This window comes from Bubalus kerabau, chromosome 22, assembly GCF_029407905.1.
Source record: "Bubalus kerabau isolate K-KA32 ecotype Philippines breed swamp buffalo chromosome 22, PCC_UOA_SB_1v2, whole genome shotgun sequence".
Lineage (NCBI taxonomy): Eukaryota > Metazoa > Chordata > Mammalia > Artiodactyla > Bovidae > Bubalus > Bubalus kerabau.
In genome coordinates, this window is record NC_073645.1 from 33,920,006 (window position 1) to 33,933,076 (window position 13,071).

The 13,071-nt window shown below is 41.0% G+C and overlaps 1 long non-coding RNA gene across 1 annotated transcript in view; it reads left to right on the top strand.

Annotated features, from left to right (window-relative positions):
* The window catches only part of LOC129636669 (uncharacterized), a 31,894-nt gene extending 19,579 nt beyond the window's left edge, over positions 1-12,315 (top strand). Inside the window, exon 4 of the long non-coding RNA XR_008707070.1 lies at positions 11,900-12,315. This is a non-coding gene — a long non-coding RNA (uncharacterized LOC129636669). The remainder of the gene's footprint in view (positions 1-11,899) is intronic.
* The last annotated feature ends 756 nt before the right edge of the window (positions 12,316-13,071 follow it).

A 13,071-nucleotide genomic window follows, 5' to 3' on the forward strand; every position in this document is an offset into this window, starting at 1 on the left:
TATGATTTTCATTATGTGTAATGTATTTATCTATTGTTCAGTCTTAGCATATAAGTAATTTTAGACTTGTTAACCTGTGCCCCTGTGAAAAACAGATTTACCAACTGTAATACTCAGGCTTTATGTCTTTGGCATCACAGTATCTAGATAAACCCAGTTTTTCTAGAGATTGTGTCATAAATTAGCTTCATTTGTCACACATGTACAATTCAATCAGGAAAAAGCATGTGTCATCTTGGGGGAGCAGGTTATGAATTCAGTAGTATATTGGACAGGAGGTTAGGCAAGGCCTCCCCTTTTCTCAGGATTCTGACCAACTGGACATACACACAAGTTGCCAAATGGGAATCAGGTCTAGTATCACATTTGATACTGAGAAGATGTGCTGCAGAATACAGTGGGACATGTCACATATTACTTCCTCCTACCACATGGAAGTAACAGCTGTTCTGGGGCAGAGAGAGAGAACGGTAGGTCTGACCTGCAGCGGGGAGGATGAGAGGGAGAGGGGAGGGGCCTGTCTAGGTGAGGAAGACAAGGGGTCAGACTTTATTTGGAGAGTGAGAGAGCAGGAGAGGGAAACGCAGAGAAGGGGGTCAGTTCTACTTTGAAGTGCTGGTGGGTTCCAAGGATTCATGGTATATCACACTCTCTGGGACATGACAGGGTGTAGTGGACAGAAACAGGAGTGTTTATTCCAGGACTGGAGCTGTCAGGAGTGGAGTGGGGACCTCTGTCCTAAAGCGGTAAACTTGGGTAGGAGGTGTCCCCTCTCTGAGTTACTTTACCTGGTCAACAGATTTTAGGAAAGACAATTCTGTCTTTAGGAAAGACAATTCTGAAAGACAGTTCAGAGCAAGGCTTTGAAATTCTTCTGAAATAAACACAGAAATGGTCATTTTAAAAATAGAGTTGATGTTCTGATGATGACTGTAACTGGTGTTCATTTAAAAATTTAGACGATATGAAATATAAAGAATACAATCAAATGACTATAATCTAAATATCCAAGAAAAAGAAATGTTAACATTTTGTGGTATTCTTTTTTGTTTTTTTTTTTTTAACTCTTTTTTTTTTCAAAAAACTTACTTTTTGTTCTGTTGCTATTCTCCATTTTTTTTTTTGGTCAGCTCTGTTTCATTAATTTTTGTTCATTATCTCATTACTTCTACTTATTTTAGACTTATATTTGCTTTTTTCTAGCTTTTAACATGTAAATTTAGGCCCTTTATTTTAGATTGTTTTTCTTTACTCATATACATCTTTAAACTTATACATTTCCCTCCAAGGACTGCTTTGCTGTATGACACAGCTTTTGATACACTGGTTTTTCCCTTTCATCCTGTTCCAAATATTTTCTAGTTTCCTTGGTAATGTCTTCTTTGGCCCATCGGTTATTTACAAGTCTGTTTGCTTATTTTCTAAATATTTGAAGATTTACCGTATTTTCTCTTGTTTATGACTAACTGAACTTCAAGGTGGTCAGAAAACATACTTGACATGTTTCAGTCCTTTCAAACTTATTGAAATTTATTTTATGGCCCAGATTACATATCACAGTGACATTTCCATGAGCACTTGAGAGCAATGTGTATTTTATTGTTTTTGAGTGTGGTGTCTACAAATGTCTATCAGGTTAAGTTGTTGCAAAGTGTTGTTCAAATCTTCTATGTACTTAATTGATTTTTATTTTGCTACTTTAATTAATAAGAAGGATTTTATTATCTCTAATTTTAGACTTGTCCATTTTTCCTTTTGGGTTGTTATTTGAAGTTTTGTGTAATTTGAAGCTTTCTTATTTAGTACAAAGGCATTTAGGATTATGTGTTCTTGATTAAAGACATCATTCTTGAGTTTGAGGAAAGCAGATTGCCCTTTATGATATGGGGGAGCCTCATCCCATCAGTTGAAAGACTTAACAGAACAAAGACTGACCTCCCCTGAGCAAGAAGGAAGCCTCATAGGAGATGGCTTTAAACTTGAACTGCAACACTGACTCTTCCCTGGGTCTCTAGGATGCCAGCCCACCTTGCAGATCTTGGGTTTTCCAGCCTCCATAATTATGCAAATTAGTTGAAAGTTGCTCGTTGTGTCCGACTCTTTGCGACCCCATGGACTATACAGTCCATGGAATTCTCCAGGCCAGAATACTGGGATGGGTATCCTTTCACTTCTCCAGGAGATCCTCCCGATCCAGGGATCAAACCCAGGTCTCCTGCACTGCAGTCGGATTCTTTGTCAGCTGAGCCCCAAGGGAAGCCCAAGAATACTGGGGTAGGTAGCCTATCCCTTCTCCAGCGAATCTTCCCAACCTAGGAATTGAATTGGGGTCTCCTGCATTGCAGATAGATTCTTTACCAACTGAGCTATCAGGGAATCCCATAATTATGCAAGGCAGTTCCTTAAAGTAATTCCTATCTCAGATTGTCTCTGTTTCTTTGGAGAACCCTGGCTAATACAACTACATTAAGTAAAATTTTCACTTTGGTCTGTATTTCATGTCTAGAAGTTTCATTCAGTTCTTTTTTCATGTTTTTTATATCTGCATTATAGTCATGTAATTCTTTATGTAACTCACTCACTTCAGTAGTTTTTGACTCTTTGTGACCCTATGGACTCTAGCCCACCAGGCTCCTCTGTCCGTGGGATTCTCCAGGCAAGAATACTGGAGTGGGTTATTTCCTTCTCCAGGGGATCTTCCCGACCCAGGGATTGAACTCACGTCTCCTATGACTCCTTCATTTCAGGTGGATTCTTTACCCACTGAACTGCCTGGGAAGCCTTTCTTTATTCTTTAGCATGTTTATAATAGATGTTTAAAAAAATCTTACCCACTATTTCTGGATGTTTCATGTGATTGATTTTTTCCAGTACAGTCACAATGGCCTTCCTTTTGTGTGCCTGCTTCCATGAGATCTCTTCCTTTTCTTATGAAGACACTTGTCATATTGGATTAGGGCTTATGACCTCATTTAAAGCTTAATTACCTCTTAAGAGGCCTTATCTCCAAATATAGTCACATGGAGAGGGGTTAGTGCTTCAGCCTATGAATTTGGGGGGATACAGTTCAGCCCATAAGAGTGTTGTTGTTTTGTTTTGTTTCCCTTAATGAGTGTCCTTTAATGAGGCTGTGTTCTGGCAGGGAGTTAAGTTGCTTGGGAAACAGCCTCCCTCTTTCAGGGCTTGTTTTCAGCTCTGTTAGGGCAATACCATAGAAGCCTTTATTCTAGATCTGGTATAGCCCCACTGTGAGGACATGGTCCTCTGGACTCTCTACTGAGTGCTGATCAGTGATGAGTCACTGCCCTGGCTGGTTAGGACTTACATTTCTTTCAGTCTTTTCAGCTGTCCAAGTGTTCAGCTTACAGATCCCTGGTCATTTTGTCCCTGGTTCTGTGGAGTTTCGCCCTGTTAATGCACACCTTCATACTTGTGCATTAAAGAGTTTCCTGAAGCTCTTTCTCTGCCCAGTTCTCTCTTCTCTGGAATTTTGCCTCCACGAAGTCCAGCTGTCCCAGCACACTCAGACCCAAGTGTCTGTATCCACAGTGCAGCAAGACTGTCCACCTGCTTGAGATTCTCCTCCGTCTACAGTCTGTAAAGTTCCTCTGGTCAAGAACTAGGGCGAAAACAGGGCTGCTCTTATTTTCTCCCCCCCCCCCCAAGATTAGAGCTTTGCAATGACTGTTGTTCCATATTTGGAAACCATTGTTTGTATATCTTCCCAGTTACCTAGTTGTTCAGAGGAAAAGGAGCTATATAGCTAGTTACTCTATCAAGGTGTATTTCTTTATTCTCATATATTTAAGACCTATGGAAGAAGCAGAAAATGTTAAAAAGAAAAAAGCAACCCTATGGTGTCTAGATTTTGTATATGCTTTGTTTCACATCTTTTGTCTTAAAACCTTTATTAAAACCTTTATACCTCATTAAAAACTCCTTAGGATGCTGTGTTAATTGGATGCTGTGTGCTTGGACTGAAGACCAGATCCAGGGACAGAGTCAGATCCTGGGACTTGGCCCTGGCCCTGATGAGGCGCTGGCAAAAGGGACACCGGGCTGTGGGAAGTAGAACACTGGGGCCCTGGGGCTCCACGAGGACAAGTGCAGTGTCCTTCCTCGCCACTGCCCTGTCATCCGTTCTCTCAAATCGTGTCCTGACTTTGCATCCTGCCAAATAAATACCTCTGGCTTTATGAGTACCTTGCTGACCAGGTAGCTGGATGTAAGGGGGTAGAGCATGGCCGCTAGACTTAGATGTCAGACAGATTTAGCCTTGAGGCTCTCAGCTTCTTTACTCAGTAGTTAATGGCTCTAGGGAAAGCCATGATACCTCTTCAAATCCTCCATTTGCTCATCCGTAAGGGAATGAGTGTTGTGACCTCACTGGGCTGTTATCAGGTCTATTGAGATCATAACCCAAGAGCACTGGGTATCATGTCCGATACAGGCTAGGTTTTCTGTAGTTGCCTATAGGGTTTCTTCATAAAATCAGGTGTAAAACTGTGAACTGGATGTATTTGGGGCTAAGGTGAGCTACAGGGAACTTGAGGACCTGAACAACTATGTGTATCATTTCTTGCCTCTCTTTGTTCACAGACCAGAAAATGAAATCAGGCAGATGATCTCTACCAAGGTTATCATCAAATTCCTGGTTGTGAAAGTCTAGCCAGGTGAGGCTTGGCTTTATCTGACAGTTTGCAGAACTGCCTGCTCAGGCAACAGTTTCTGTCCCACACATAGCCTGGGACACCAGCTGTCCTGCCTTTCGTGGGGTCTGCCCGCAGCTGTGATCAGGACAGACTGTGGTGGCTGCTACCCATGAGACCAGTAAGGATCATTACAGAACAGTCTGTGTTTGGGTTCTAGGCAATTAGGAGCTGGACCTTTACAAAAGGCTTTTCATTCACCCAAAGCAAGAACTCAAATTTCATCTGTTCTTCTTCTTTGCCTTTTAGCTAGCTCCTTTCCTTTCATTTCTGCTGTTCTGATACGTGTGTCTTTTGTTTCCTCCTTCTAGGATGCCTGTTTCTCCATGCTTGTCTGGCTACCCTCATCTGTCCTTCAGAACATGTCCCCTGATTGGCTCACATTTCCCTCTTTGACACTCAGGCTCATCCTGTCTCTCACTATACTATTCAGTCATTCCCTCTTTGTTCATATATATTGTCTGGTACCTAGCAGGCTTTTTTTTTTTTTTTTTTTTGAGTAGCTGAGGAAATAGGGAGAAAAGATAATCAATCATCTAATCATTGTACAGCAGAAACTAATGTATCATTGTAAAGCATTAATACTCCAAAAAAGAAAAAAAAAAAGAATAGAGGTCAGAGGTCAGAGGAATTACAAAACGTGTTTCATACCCACTGTCATTTGGAAAGAACTGTCAAAGCAGAGCGCTCCCTCACGGGGTAGGAACGTCATGTTTGCAATAGTGACAGGCACCCGGCCACGTGAGAAATGCTTGAGGTATTCCAAGTACTCCTTCGCTTGGCTGTTCCTTCATTCACTTCTGCAATATTTATTAATGTATGTGTGCCAAGCACAGTTCTAGATGCTGCTGGAAATATCACTAGTGAACAAAACTGAAAAAAAAAAAAACAAAAACCATAAAAAACCAACAACAACCCTCTCTTCATGGAGCTTATGCTTTAGTCAGGGGCAGCTGATTATGAAAGGATCTAATAAGCCAGGTAGGGATCGGCCTGATGAAGAGAATTAAGGCAGCATTGGAGTGGGGGGGGGGCACTACTTTAGCTGGAATAACCAGGGGGAAACTTTCTCTAAGAACATTTGAATAGAGACCTGGATGAAGCAGGGATTCAGGCATCCATAATCTGTGAAAAGCTGTGTTCTAAGTAGAAGGAGGAACAACGGGAAGGCCTTGGGGTGGGAGCAGGCCTGATAGCTGTAACCACCACTTTTTTCTCAGAGGTAAGATGATCACAGAACCTTCATTTTGCCCTTTTGCATTATAGCTTTCACCAGATAAACCAAATAATGTTACAGGTCCCCTTTTAATTTGTGGTTCAGATGGTAAAGAATCCACCTGCAATGCAGGAGACCTGGGCTCAATTCCTAGGTTGGGAAGATCCCCTGGAGAAGGGAATGGCTACCCATTCTAGTATTCTTGCCTGGAGAATTCCATGGACAGGAGCCTGGAGGGCTATAATCCACGGGGTTGCAAAGAGTTGGACACAACTGAGTGAATAACATTAACACTTTACTATGTATAGTGAACATATTCCTGGAATATAGAAGCGAGTGTATCTATGTGAATTTATTTTTTGTAATTCAATTCCATTTTAAAGGCACACAGGAGCTTGTCCTTTTAAGGGACTCCACAGCTAATTATTTTAGTAGAGTGAATAGTCAGCCTTAGAAGATCCCTTAGTTTCTTTTTTTTTTTTTTTTTTTTTTTTTTTTTTTGTGCCTATAATAATTTATTTCTTTTTTTTTTTTTTCTATTTTTTTATTTTTTATTTTTTTATTATTATTTTTTTTTAATTTTATTTTATTTTTAAACTTTACATAACTGTATTAGATTTGCCAAATATCAAAATGAATCCGCCACAGGTTTACATGTGTTCCCCATCCTGAACCCTCCTCCCTCCTCCCTCCCCATTCCATCCCTTAGTTTCTTATCATTTCAAAATCCTATGCTTTTATGTCTCTACAGAGGCTCAGCTTCTGTATATTTTCATGAAGGTGGAGAAAACACAACACTCAGTTCAGTTCAGTTACTCAGTCGTGTCCGACTCTTTGCGACCCCATGAATCGCAGCATGCCAGGCGTCCCTGTCTATCACCAACTCCCGGAGTTCACCCAGACTCATGTCCATCGAGTCAGTGATGCCATCCAGCCATCTCATCCTCTGTTGTCCCCTTCTCCTCTTGCCCCCAATCCCTCCCAGCATCAGAGTCTTTTCCAATGAGTCAACTCTTCGCATGAGGTGGCCAAAGTACTGGAGTTTCAGCTTTAGCATCATTCCTTCCAAAGAAATCCCAGGGCTGATCTCCATTAGGATGGACTGGTTGGATCTCCTTGCAGTCCAAGGAACTCTCAAGAGTCTTCTCCAACACCACAGTTCCAAAGCATCAATTCTTCAGCGCTCAGCCTTCTTCACAGTCCAACTCTCACATCCATACATGACCACGGGAAAAACCATAGCCTTGACTAGACAAACCTTTGTTGGCGAAGTAATGTCTCTGCTTTTGAATATGCTATCTAGGTTGGTCATAACTTTCCTTCCAAGGAGGAAGCGTCTTTTAATTTCATGGCTGCAGTCACCATCTGCAGTGATTTTGGAGCCCAGAAAAATAAAGTCTGACACTGTTTCCCCATCTATTTCCCATGAAGTGGTGGGACCGGATGCCATGATCTTCGTTTTCTGAATGTTGAGCTTTAAGCCAACTTTTTCACTCTCCACTTTCACTTTCATCAAGAGGCTTTTTAGTTCCTCTTCACTTTCTGCCATAAGGGTGGTGTCATCTGCATATCTGAGGTTATTGATATTTCTCCTGGCAATCTTGATTCCAGCTTGTGCTTCTTCCAGCCCAGCGTTTCTCATGATGTACTCTGCATATAAGTTAAATAAACAGGGTGACAATATACAGCCTTGACGTACTCCTTCTCCTTGGAACCAGTCTGTTGTTCCATGTCCAGTTCTAACTGTTGCTTCCTGACCTGCATACAAATTTCTCAAGAGGCAGATCAGGGGGTCTGGTATTCCCATCTCTTTCAGAATTCAACACAACACTAAATACATATAAGTGGCAGCCAGCAGTTAGTCAAGCAGGTAAAATTTCACTGGAAGAGATTGAAATAGTTTTTTTCCCCCATGCAATATAGGGTTTATCAATCTCTACCTTACTTCCCCTGTTACCTTTAAAAATGGCAACTCTGGGCAGAAAGGAAGTAGACATTAGAAGTCAGATGACTAGGAAAAAAGACTTCAAAGTAGCTGTTTCCTAAACTCTATTTAAAAGAGCAAGCCCACGATTCTTCTCTTAAGGGAAGGATCTCCTTTTGAATTTCAGTTTGAGTGGGCTGTGTTATTATAGGAGCAAGTAAGAATGGTCCAGTTCCAAATTTTTTTCAGTTTCCCCAAATCATCTTGGTTATTGTAAACAAACAAATGAAATGAGGCATAAAGTGAATCATGCAGAGTGTTTGTGTATACATGCATGCTTGTGGAGGAAGGGCTGATGTGTGAATATTTTTACGTATCTCTCAGGTGGCATTAGTGGTAAAGAATCCGCCTGCCAATGTAGGACATGCAAGAGACATGGGTTTGATTCCTGGGTTGGGAAGATCCCTTCGAGTAGGAAATGGCAACCCTCTCCAGTATTCTTGCCTGGGAAATCCCATGGACAGAGGTGCCCAGCGGGCAACAGTCCATGAGGTTGCAATGAGTCAGATACGACTGAGCACATGGAAAGGTCCTGTTTGGTGTGGTGAGTGCATTTAATATGGCAAAGATAACGTTGGCAGTATGGCTTCTACTGGAGATATTTTTATTGAATGGATTGTTTGCTTACTAGTATATAACGTGACAACTGCCTATAATTTTTAAATTATTCATAATGATTCAAGAGTTACTAAAGCAAAAAGGGAAAAAATAAAAGAGAACATATAATTCATGGACAGAGTAATTTTCTGGCTTGAACAAGGAGCCAGTCCTCAACAGAGTCGGTGCAGAAGGTTCATCATCCAGCCATTCAAGGGTCTTACTGAACCACCATCACCAACCCAGCTATTGGTGCTGCTTGGACTTCATGTGCAGCCAACTTTGCTCAGCTGGAGATGGGAGGGAAAACCCTTTTTTTGTCCTCCTCTTTTTACCATCAATGAGTCAGCAGGAATGCTGGTTCTGAAGACAGTTTCCTATGCAGTGTACATTTCCCAGCTCTTCACAGTGGAGGCAGTTTCATAGTGATTTTGTTGTGGTTTTTAAACCTTGGGAGGTATAGGCAGTTCCCCACTTAGGCACTGGAAGTGAATAGGGAGTTACATTGCTCAGGGTAACTCCACCAGCAGAGCTGTTTGTTTGGTATCTATCAAGTCCTGCCACTTTGAAATCATCTGCACTGCAATCTTATAGGTGTCATCTTCATCCCTTCTCTCAGTGTGACAAGGGAACAGATGAAAGTCTCCCTGGAATTACCTCTGGGTGAAGTTGTTAGCCTCTCCCTCCTCCTAAAGCATCTTCTGAGCTCTCTCTTTCCTTGGAGTTGACATAGCCCTTGTCTGACCCACTCATCTGTTGCTTTTCCAGTCCAGATTTTGGATGGAATTCGTCCATGTTTGTGATACCTTTCACTAGATAAAGGCCACTTACTCATTCAGCCAATGAATACATATCTATGGCTGTTCTGGGCCAAGCACCGTGATGGTGTCTGGCTGTATGAATTTGCATGGTCACGGCAGTGCTTGTTATCAATCTAGAGCCCACTAACCTCTGGCAGTTTCACAGATGGACATTGTACCTCCAACCCTGCCTGATTCTTTGCTAACGTGCTGATGCTGGCAGGAACACAAAGCTTTTTGGTCCAGTGGGCTTGCAATGAAGGTTGATATTGATAATGCCAATGGAGATGGGATGGGTGTCAAGCATCAGAGAAAGGCACATGGTCACTTAATCTACTTTTATTCATTCCTTCTCATATCCTCAAGGTTGAGATCATGTTCTCTTTCTCTAATATTAGATGGTTTGGCAGAGAGCGCCCTCACATTTTGAACTCTGACAAAGAGCTCTTATATCAAGGCTTTTTAAAAGTAAATTTAACAGAACCCAACAGAGTTTTAAAAAAGTGTTCTCTCAACATTTTATTGTGAAACAAAAAATTTTGTGAGAGATTAAAAGCAAAAGAATCATGTGTGGGGACTTCCCTGGTGGCCCAGTGGTTGAGACTGTGCTTCCAATGCAAGGGGCAGAGGTTCAATCCCTGGTCAGGGAACTAACATCCCACATGCCCTGATATGCGGCCAAAAAAGTATTAAAAAAAAAAAAAAAAAAAAAAGAGTTCCTTTAAAAAAAAAAAAAAAAGAATCATGTGTGGACCTCATTGCATGTTACTTGACCTAGTCTTGGAAGGTTGCATGTAAACCCCAAATTTGTAACTCAAAATCTATTTTAAGTCCACCCTGAAGAGTTGTTATTTAAAGAAATCCTGTAAAAAAAGAATAACCAGAAGCCCCTGAAAGTTAGACTTGGTGGAGGCAGCAGATTCTGCTTTTTTTTTTTTAAGGAGGGTGGGAACATGACTCTTACGGCCGTCTTGGTTTAGCCCCAGACTGGTATGGCCTGAGAACCATAATTTTAAGAAACTGTGGGAATAAGGAAAGAAGAGAGAATGGATCAAAAGATATGTGGAGTATGGACAATGGCTTCATTTTTCTCCACTGGGAAAATTTTATTCCCTGTCCCTCCCTTCCCAGAAAAGATTCAGGGATATGGCCTCAGTTTGTTCTGAACTGTCTGTAAAGAGAGTGCGGGAATCCCCTGCTTTCACAATATCAGTTGCTGGATAGAGCAACATTTCTCAGGAGCCCCAGGACACAACATTATAGAGAAAGGGGTAACTTCCGTTTCTGCAGGGATACATTCCTAAGGAAGTAATTGTAATATTTTGTTTAGAAAAGAGGCAAGATCATTTGCTTGAACATCTGATTTGGCTACAGGAATCCCATAATTTGCATTTGTTGGGGGCATTTTTTGTGGATTGTTATCTTGAGAAGAAACAAAGAAAAACTTGGTTTCAAACCCAACATTCCACAAGGAAATGGAAATTTCACTATTCCTTTCTGACATAAAAGGTCATCTTGTTGTTTATCTATGAAGCCAGGGGAAATTGGCTGTTGAGTACTTTGCATTTGGAAACACTGGCCCAAATTCAAAGAAGTGTGATGCTTTCTTCCCTCTCAGCCCTGTTTTTATTTAAAGGTGCTGGACTCATGAATCATTGGTGAAAATTTGAAATACAGCTCCTTCTGTTTCAGAAGATGGGGGCCTTATTGTAAAAAGAGAACCCAACGTCAAGGATGCCCTAGAATGCCTAGGGATGTAGACCCTGAGAACGTAACTGCTGTAATGTTCCTGGTTTTTGCATTACAGGATGCACTGTACTCTCTTGTACTTGATGAAATCACTGTGAAAACCTTTGGCAAGATGCGGATCTTGGGCACATCTTGAAGTTTCCAGCAAAGTCTCAGAATAGTTACCCTTCAAGGAGGGTGGTGACATGATTGGCTAAATACAAAATGAAAATGTGGGCCCTTTGTTTTTTTTTTTTTTTTTTTTAAGTATAGTTAAAGGGGTTTAAACATAAACCTTTTCCTTTAAAAATATTTTATTGTAAAGCATAATGGTGTAAGTTGTGATACATGAGTACCAAAAATTATAGTTAAAAAAAGGTTTGTTGCCATAATTTTATATACTACAGTTAAAAAAATAATACTTTATCAAACTGTGATATCCTGATTGACCATAACATTTTTCTGGCTCTCTTTTCTGGGAATCTATTTATCAGATTTATGAAAATTTATACTTTTCACAATTTCATTTTCGATTGATATAATTCACAGCAGCATGAGTTGCTGTTTGCATGTGCAAGATCACAAATAATTTTGGATAATTTTAAATTTTGAGAAGGATCTTTCTACTGATGTAACTGTTACTGGCAGCTAAGAGTATCTTATTGGCTATAATAGCATTAGGATAAATTTCTAAAGAATCATTTTGATATATAGACAGTATATCTAGAGCCAATGTTTCTGGCCTAACAGGTTCTCTAAAAAGATCTAACTCTCCATACAAATTCGTTTTGTATAAAGTTGAATTTAATTTTAAATGTAAATTTTCAGAATGGCATTTTAATGTTTTCTCTGACATTTCCTGTAGCTTGCAAAGATTCCAGGAGCAACTGAAAGTGGCTTCACAATTTGTGTATGTATATTTCAAAATGCTCCCCTGGTGGCTCAGAGGGTGAAGAATCTGCCTGCTATGCAGGAGACCAGGGTTCAATTCCTGGGTTGTGAAGATCCCCTGGAGAAGGGGATGGCTACCCACTCCACTATTCTTGTCTGGAGAATTCTATGGACAGAGGAGCCTGGCGGGCTACAGTTCATGGGGTTCTCAAAGACTTGGACACGACAGAGCGACTAACAATTTCACTTTTCAAAATGCTTTTTTAGGTCATCTGTTGTCTTTCTTCATACAGGATGCATTAATTTTAAAACTATCCTTCTTTTAAAATTGGTTATTTTAAAGTTTCTTATGAAAATGTTCTTTTCCATGGAATGTGACAACCTTAACATTAAATTTCTATTTTTAAGTCTGTGGCTATTTGCTTTGCAATGTTGTAAATGTTGCAACAGTTTTTAAAACTGGATTCTTTGAAGACTCCCAATAACTCATGGATAGGCTTTATTGCAATGTCCATGTGCACATTTTTATTTTGTGATAATTTACTGACAGTTTATTGCCTGAGCACCAGCAGTTCCTATCCTGGCGTTCAGGACAGAGAGTTCATGTTTATGCAGATGTCACGGGGCTGAGCTCTGAGGAATGACCGGCGAGGGGCCTCCTATTGCTGGGGCTCGTACAGCTGCTGTTACTGCCTTTGCCGCCACCTACCTTGGCTCAGTCCCAGCCCTGGCTTCCCCCACAGGGTCCCATGACATCCTGGACTGCCTTCAGCCTGTATTGCTGCCTGGTATACACCTTTTCTGCTCGTTAGCATCCTTCACTGTCACGTAGTTCAGTTCAGTTCAAGACTTCACTGAAAAAAACCCCCATATTCAGCAATAAAATTACTAATAACTTTAAGAAAGTAACTGTAGAGCATACACTAAGTATGGGTCTCTTCTGGGATTGAGTGCCTCTGTGAGGCGACCGGTCATATACACGTGAAGCCAGTGCTTCCTGGACTAGAGAATGTGGCCAGTGGATAGAACGCAGGTTACTGACCGCATGAAGCCTAGGTTAGTTTCTGGCAGACTTATCTTCACAGTCCAGGAATATCGAAACTCTAGCAAGTTCTCCTTCATTCTAACCTGGACCTCAACACAGCT